Below are 8,357 nucleotides of genomic sequence, written 5' to 3' on the forward strand. Positions count from 1 at the left end.
GAGTATTCAGTTAATATATAAAACTCCTGCTCTCCTCTTACAGTCTTGGCCATATAATAACCATAGCCTACAATGATTTAGATTCAACTAACATTGCATGAAGACCTACCCCATGCCAGACACCATTAATTGCTCCCACATACATCATCTTATTTAATCTAATATTCACCCCAATGCTATGAGTCAGTTGTTCTCACCTCTGCTTTATAGACCAGGAAATTGAAGACAGTTTTACCAGTCACAATGGACCCTGTTTCATCATGTCTCATCATAGCCTTCATCAATGCAATCTGTGATCTCTGATAATTATATAATGATAATCCAGCAATGCAGTAGAACCTTCACAGATATACAGATGCCAGTCATAATTTGTGAGAAACCAACAGTAGAAAAACATTGAATTTATTTGACTAACTAATAATATGAACAGCAGAAAAGATAGACATGTATAAAATGTTTTGGACTTGGTTTGCTAGGCTGATACAGATAAAATATAGCAGTAACTAGAAGATTACTTGAGAAACTGTTAATTGAATGAGACAGTCTGCATATAGTAACTATCAATTTTTCCAGGCTGTGTAAGTTAGATTATTAGATGCCATGCACCTGAACTGTATCTTTTTAGTAACCAGAAAAAAAAATGCCCCTGCTTTCTCATAGTTAGAGGCAGTGTAGCATAGCGCGTAGGAGTGCAGACTGTGGATCCAGACATCCTAAGTTGAAATCCTAGCTCTTCTGCTTTCTGCTAGTAGTATCTGAAGTCTGTCACTGAACTTCTCTGTGCTTCATTTTCCACCTACAAAACATAGACAACAACAGCTTCTATTCAGAGTGGTTGCGAAGATGGAATGAGTCAATATATATAACACATTTTGAAAATTGCCTGGGACAAAGTAATGCTATGTAAGTAGAAGCTTTTATTATTATGAGCCAGTGTTGTGTCTTTGACTTACAGGAAGGATCAATAAAATAAAGTGATCCCATGAGACTTACCCAAACAAATAGAACAAAATAAATAACCCAAGAACAGACATTAGTATATAAAATAATTTAGTTTATGGTAAAGAAGACTATTCCAATCAGTAAAGAAACATTTAAAATGTTAAATATAAAATAATGAATTGGGTTATTCAATAAAGGATGCTGGGAGAATTAGACAGCTTTATCTCCTAATCCCTCACCCTCCACCTGCACTCCATTCTATGATGATACTTTGAGTAATCATGATAACACCACATACCATGGATTATCAGTGTCCCAGCCAAAAAAAAAAGATTATTTATCTTTGCATCAAATAAGTGAGACACTCAATCCCAAAATCCCATTTTAATAGCTTATTTCTGAGACCGCTCTTGGTACCAATTATGTAATCCATTAGGGTGCTTGTAGCACATAGATGACACATTCAGATAGGGTAATGGACAAAAGTTTAGCTAAATGATTATTGAAAAAAATGTGGTGGCAACCAACAATAATGGCAAAGAACCCCAGGGCTAGCAACAAGAGGTCAGATACCATATCTAGGTCTAAAGGGGCATTTATCAGAATGCAATAAAACCTGGAGCTGTCAGGTGGTCCCCTGACAGGAGCTGTGGCTTTGGGTGGGAGATCACAGGCACTGCCAACCTGAAGCCTGACATACAGAAAGACAGGGGAACAAATACTTCACCCCTCTCTTCTCTGTCACCCTCTGAACCTCTGGAAGCCAGAAGACAAGAGAGCCTGGTTGATCTGGTTGTTACAGATCAGCTTCCTGGGTACTCAGAGGAGAGTAGAGAGGGAAAGAGAGTGAATCTTAAGGAGTAAACAGCAAATAAGAGAATATCTAGCATACTCACTAAGGAAGTAAATATGTCATCCCAAATAATTGAGAGGAGGGCATTGTCTTCTTAGTTTGCTGAAGTTTCCCAATAACCAAAGGATATCAGTCTAGAATGGTACTAGATCCTTGTCTGTTACACTGATGGAAAGGGTCTATTTATAGCTGTATCGATAGGTCCAAAATTTAAAGGAGAAAGCCACATAACTCGCATACCGTAGATTTGCTTATGCCATTGCTAATCTTCAAGTTACAATAGAATCTGGGGCCTCCATCCAATTGACTTCAATCTTTGGATTTTAAGACATGCAAATGTGTTTCCATATAACTATAAAGCCCTCTGAATTTGATGGATTTCTATTATTTTATTTTCTGTTTCATAGGACCAAAAAACTCTTACAATATTAAAGTGACATCCGATTGAATTATTGATACATCTCAAGTCTTTGGCTTTGCAATCTAAAGTAATTCTACATCTAGTGTTACTCTATTGTTCACCCTCAACAGCGGATGACCTTGCACCTTTCCATTCTATTTCTACACTCCTGGTGCTATCGAAAAGCTAGCTACTTTATATTCTCTGTTTTATAGCTTCTGTTTACTCATATCTTCTGCTTACTAATGGTTTTCTCTGTCTCGTGGGAATTTTGCATGCATTTTCCCATCATATCCTTTTGTTACTAACCAGCTATATCTTTATTTACAATCCCAAGGCAAGTTATGAAAGAAATTTCTTTGTCCAGTCATTCCCATTTGGACAGAGCTATCATGCAAGGCCACCTCATAGTCCCTTAGCTGGTGACTTGTGAAATTGGTTCCCTGCAGATTGGTTCTCTTGGGATATGTGCACACCTCTGGCTCATTCAGTGGCAACCAGAGTAGATAAGTGGAATCACATGGTAGAGCATGTGGAAATCTGCACAAGAAGCTAAATAGAACTCTTCGTTCAGAAGGTGTCAGTGGTAATGACAGATACCTGGATTGGTCTTTATCCATTGAATAAAATAGACAAAAAAATTTTAATTTTAGAACTGTAAGAAAAAATAAGTGGGTATATATGTAATTTCAGTGCAGGAAAAGTTTTTAAAGCATAAATACAAAGGAAAAAATATAAGGAAATTTATTAATACATACATTAAAAATGAATTAACTTTTTATGTTTAAATATTATAAGGTTAAAAAGAAAGTTGCTAGGTGTAGTACCATGTGCCTATAGTCCTGGCTATTTGGGAGGCTGAGGCAAGAAGATTTCTTGAGCCCAGAAGTTCCAGTCCATGTTAGGCAACATAGTGAGATCCTGTCCCAATTGAAAATAAATGTATATATCATAGCAGCTACCTGGATAAATATATTTGCAACATATTGACAGGTATTTAAATTATTCCTATGTTAAGAAGAACCCTGATAAAATAATTGGCACAGACCTTGAATGGAGAATCTGCAAAAAGACGCAGAGGAAGGAAGGAAGGAAAAAGAAAGGAAAGAAGGAAGGGAGGAAGGAAGGAGGGAAGGAAGGAAGGGAGGGAGGGAGGGAGGAAGAATCAACTTTGCCAATAATCAGAGAGATAAAAACCAATTTAACAGTGTTTTGACAGACATAGCTTATGCTTCTCAGGTTAGGGGTATTATTACGGTAGAAAATTCACTCTCCAGAGTTTTTGGAGGGTCATTCAGGAATACACAGGAAAGCCTTAAAACTATGCCCACAAAAAATACTTTAACTTCTAGGAATTAATCCTAGGTAAATGTTAAGTAAAAAATTAAGAATAGAGATGAACCATTTACGTACATGGTTTTTCATAATAGTATTATGTATTATGAACAAAATAAGCAAAGAAGAACATTTTTAAAGGAAACAACTTTATGGTATATGATAGGGAATTAAATTGTGGATAGTGGAATACCATGCAGCCACTACAATTTATGTTATAAATAAAATTAATAGCATGAGAACATGTTCACAGAATGTTGGTGAAAAAAGTAATTACAAAAAAAAATATGAAGAATACGATCATTGTGTTTATTAAAATGTATATATTTATATGACATATGAACACAGTCATAAACAATTGCTATTGAGAGGTGACAGTAGATTAACCTTAGATGTAGAATGACCTTAGATTGTTAATCCACAGCCACAAGAAATATCGAGATTTTAATCAGATATCACTTTAGTATCTTTAAGAATTGTCTGTCCCTACCACACAGGAATGATGTATATCAAAATGTTTACTATGACCTGGATGATGATGAGAAATGTGCTTTTCATCTTCTAAGTTTTTAATGCTGTGTTCTAAGTTTTTCAGAGTTTCTAAATGGAATTATAACAAACATGAGGCAAAAATGCAAATATTCAAAGGGAATATCTAGACACTCTAAGAGTTTATAACTCCTAAGCCTCTCACCCATAAGAAGGCTAAAGAACAGTTGGGTTTAGTGATTGAGAAAGAATCTGAAAAGGGATTTTTAAGGAAAATTTCTTTGCAGAGAACTGTTCTGTTCTAGTGCTTTGCCCTCACATCAAGCCTATAGAGAGGGCAATCAATTCAGTTTGTTATGTGCTACTTACAGTTCAGGGGGAACAATGAACTTGTGTTTGATTCTCACCAGGAAGGCACTGGTAAGCCCCCTCAATAATGGGATCAAAGGTGAGTTTGTTGCACTAGGTGACCCAAAAGTCTGAAATTTATTGGGACAAAGGATGTATGAGTATTTCTTTCAGACTAGATGTGTTACTTGAGAAAAGCCAGGTTGAAGCCATTTTAAACCTTGTCCAATGGAGTATCCTGAAAAGGTGATGGGACTTACCAGAAATACTCTGTGTGATGGTCAACTTTATGTTTCAATTTGGCTAGGCTATGGTATCCAGTTGTTTGATCAAACACTAGTCTAGATGTTGCTGTTAAGGTACTTTTTAGATGAGATTAACATTTTCATCACTAGACTTTAAGGAAAGCAGATTATACTCCATAATGGGGGTGGGCCTCATTTAATCAGTGGAAAGCCTTAAAAGCAAAGACTGAGGTTCCCAAAGAAGAAGCAATTCTGTCTCAAGACTGCAACACAGAAAACTGACCCGAGCTTCCAGTCTTCAGATTCAAACTCAAGACTTATTCAGAGAAGGCTCAACTCCCCTCTGAATTCACATCCTGCCAGCCTGCTCTACAGATTTTGGCCTTGCCAGCCTCCAATCATATGACTCAATTCCTTAAAATAACTTTCTCTCGCTCTCGCTCTCATTCTCACTCTCACTCTCATTCTTGTTTCTGTTTCTCTGAAGAACCCTGGCCAACACAGTCAGTGTCAAGTGAGCTTCTGGAACACAAAGGCTGAGAGAGAGCTGCCAGCAGGAAGAAATTCATTGCCTGCCTCTCAGGACACACATTCAGGAGTTCCTAGAAAGACTTCTAAAGAGGAAGAGAGAGGAAGAGTCCATAGTAAACACCTACCCAGGCCAAAGAATGCACAGCCATCTAACAAAAATGCCCATACAGTTAGAGCTTTTCTATCCCTGTTGCTTCTCCTTCTTATATCACTACACCCCTCATCCCGGCCACCATGCCAATCCTGGTAAAGATAGAAAGCCACAATTAGCAAGACAAAACAAGGGGATGGAAGCCTAAATTGAGAAAGGAAAGAGAAGGGTGATACCTCTCCTTCCCTGCCTTCCTGTCTGAAGAAAATCACCAGCCACGGGAGCAGAAATACTTTAGCCTTAAATCAAAGTCAGAGTTTGGATCATTCCTTGGGACTGGATGTCTCAATTTCTGAATTGAAACTGTGATTGTAACTATAACATTATTTTTTATTGTTATTATGTAAAAGTAAACCAGGGCGGGGAAACACTTTCTCCACTGAATGTATTTATACAGACAGTGGGAGATTAAAAAAATAAATAAATATGCTTTTCTAATACATCCCAAGAGTCCTACATGTTCAATGTGCCACTTACACAAATATTACTTTTTATGATTTAAAAAAAGCCAGTATTGTATTTTCAATATTAATTTAATGAATATTTGCATATCTCACATAAATTCTAGTTTAATATATTATGACACACTATCTAATAATGTCTTTTATATGAGAACTTCTGTGATATATTCTTCCAAAAATAAATTTAGTCTCCCCCAAAATTAGACTTTCCAGAAATATGTATTTTTTAATTTACAATAAAAATCATAATATCTTTATTCCAACAAATATTTATTGCCAACAAACTACATGTTATCCATATACTAATAATAACAAAGTGGATATTGTTTCTGCCTCATGAGGCTCGCTTGCTGGTAGAGGAAACAGTCGTTACATAAATAAACATAGAATTACAAATTTTGGTAAGCACTTAAGGAAAAGTATTATGTGAGAATAAATACAGAATAATAATTTAGATCAATATATTTGGAAAGTGTCCCTCTGAGGAAGTGACATTCGAGCCTAGATTTGGATGACTCACAGATGCTAATTAGGTAGAGAGAATCAGAACCTAGGAGAAAAGCTTCCAGGTAGAGAGAAGAGTGTGCCCCAAGGTCATGATGTGGAAAGCCCTGGGTATACACAAGAAAGCATGCTGGATTGTAAAGAGTGAAAGGGAGTGTTATGGTAGAGGAGGCTGGAGAATAAGTCAGATCATGCATGCCTTTGTAGGACACATTATAACTTTGGATTTCATCATAAGTTCCCTGAGAAGCCATCAAAGGATTTTTGAGAAAAGAAAAGATATCCCGTCATATGTTGTTTTGTTGCACTTCACTTTACTGTGTTTCTCAAATATTGCTTTTTTTTTACAAATTGAAGGTTTATGGCAACCCTGCATTGAGCAAGTCTATTGGTGCCATTTGTCCAACAACATATGCCCACTTTGTGCCTGTGTCACATTTTGGTAATTCTTGCAATACTTCCAGCTTTTTTCATGATTATTATATCTGTTATAGTGATCTGTGATCAGTGATCTTTGACGTTACTATCACAATTGTTTTGGGATGTCATGAACTGTACCCATATAAGATAACAAACTTAATCAATAAATATTGTGTGTGTGTTGACTGCTCCACTATCAGCCTTTCCCTCATTTTTCTTTCTATTCTCTGGTCTACCTAATTCCTGAGACATAACAATATTGAAATCAGGCCAACCAATAATCCTACAATGATCTCTTACCATTCAAGCAAAAGAAGAGTCTTATATCTCTCAACTTAAGTCAAACTCTAAAAGTGATTAAGCTTAGTGAAGATGGCATGTTCAAACCAGAGATAAGCCAAAAGTTAGGCCTCTTGTACCAGTTAGCCAAGTTGTGAGTGCAAAGGAAAAGTTATTGAGGAATTAAAAGTGTTACTTCAATGAACATGTGAATGATAAGAAAGCAAAACAGCCTTATTCCAGATATGGAGAAAGTTTTAGTGGTCTAGACAGATCAAAACAGACAAAACATTCCCTTAGACCTAAGCCTAATCCAGAGCAAGGCTCTAACTCTTTTCAATTCTGTGAAGGCTGAGAGAGGAGAGGAAGCTACAGAACAAAAGTTGGAAGCTATCAGAAGTTGGTTCATGACGTTGAAGGAAATAAGTCATCCCCACAAGTGAAGCACAAGTGAAGCAGCAAGGTGCTGACGTAGAAGCTACAACCAAAGGAGCTGATGTAGAAGCTACAATAAATTATCCACAAGCTCTAGCTTAGATCATTGATGAAGGTGGCTGCAATAAACAATAGATTTTCAATGTAGATAAAACAGACTGATCCTGGGAGAAGAGGCCATCTAGGACTTTCATAGTTGAAGAGGACAAGCCAATATCTGATTTCAAAGTTTCAAAGGACAGGCTGACTCTCTTATTAGGGATTAATTCAGCTTGTGTCTTTACATTGAAGCCAATGCACATTTACCATTTTGAAAATTCTAGGACCCTTAAGAATGATGCTATTAATAAATCTACTCTGTCCGTGCTCCGCAAATGGAACAACAGAGCCTAGATGACAGCACATCTGTCTACAGCATGGTTTACTGAATATTATGACCACTCTTGAGACCTACTGCTCTGGAAAAAAAAAAAAAATATTCTTTTCTGAAATATCACTGCTCATTGACAATTTACCTGGTCACGCAAAAGCTCTGACGGAGATGTACAAGGAAGTTATTGTTAATTGTCTGCTTGCTAACACAACATTCATTCTGTAGCTTATGGATCAAGGGGTAATTTCTAATTTCAAGTCTTATTATTTAAGATATACATTTTAGTTTGCTTTATTCAGGAGACCCATCTCACATGCAGAAACACACATAGGCTCAAAATAAAGGGATGGAGGAAGACCTACCAAGCAAATAGCAAACAAAAAAAGACAGAGGTTGCAATCTTAGTCTCTGATAAAACAGACTTTAAACCAACAAAGATCAAAAGAGATAAAGAAGGCCATTACATAATGGTAAAGGGATCAATTCGACAAGAAGAGCTAACTATCGTAAATATATATGCCCCCAATACAGGAGCACCCAGATTCATAAAGCAAGTCCTTAGAGACTTACAAAGAGACTTAGACTCCCATA

At 36.6% G+C, this 8,357-nt stretch overlaps 1 long non-coding RNA gene across 1 annotated transcript; it reads right to left on the reverse strand.

The window, feature by feature from the left end:
* Positions 1-368: 368 nt before the first annotated feature.
* LOC105501307 lies at positions 369-3,130 on the reverse strand. The gene is made up of 2 exons (XR_001000172.1): positions 3,011-3,130; positions 369-796 (listed from the first exon to the last, which is right to left on the reverse strand). It is a non-coding gene; the product is annotated as an uncharacterized LOC105501307 (long non-coding RNA).
* Between the last annotated feature and the right edge of the window lie 5,227 nt (positions 3,131-8,357).

The sequence above is a fragment of the Colobus angolensis genome, unplaced genomic scaffold (genome assembly GCF_000951035.1).
Source record: "Colobus angolensis palliatus isolate OR3802 unplaced genomic scaffold, Cang.pa_1.0 Scaffold70, whole genome shotgun sequence".
Taxonomy (NCBI): Eukaryota; Metazoa; Chordata; class Mammalia; order Primates; family Cercopithecidae; genus Colobus; species Colobus angolensis.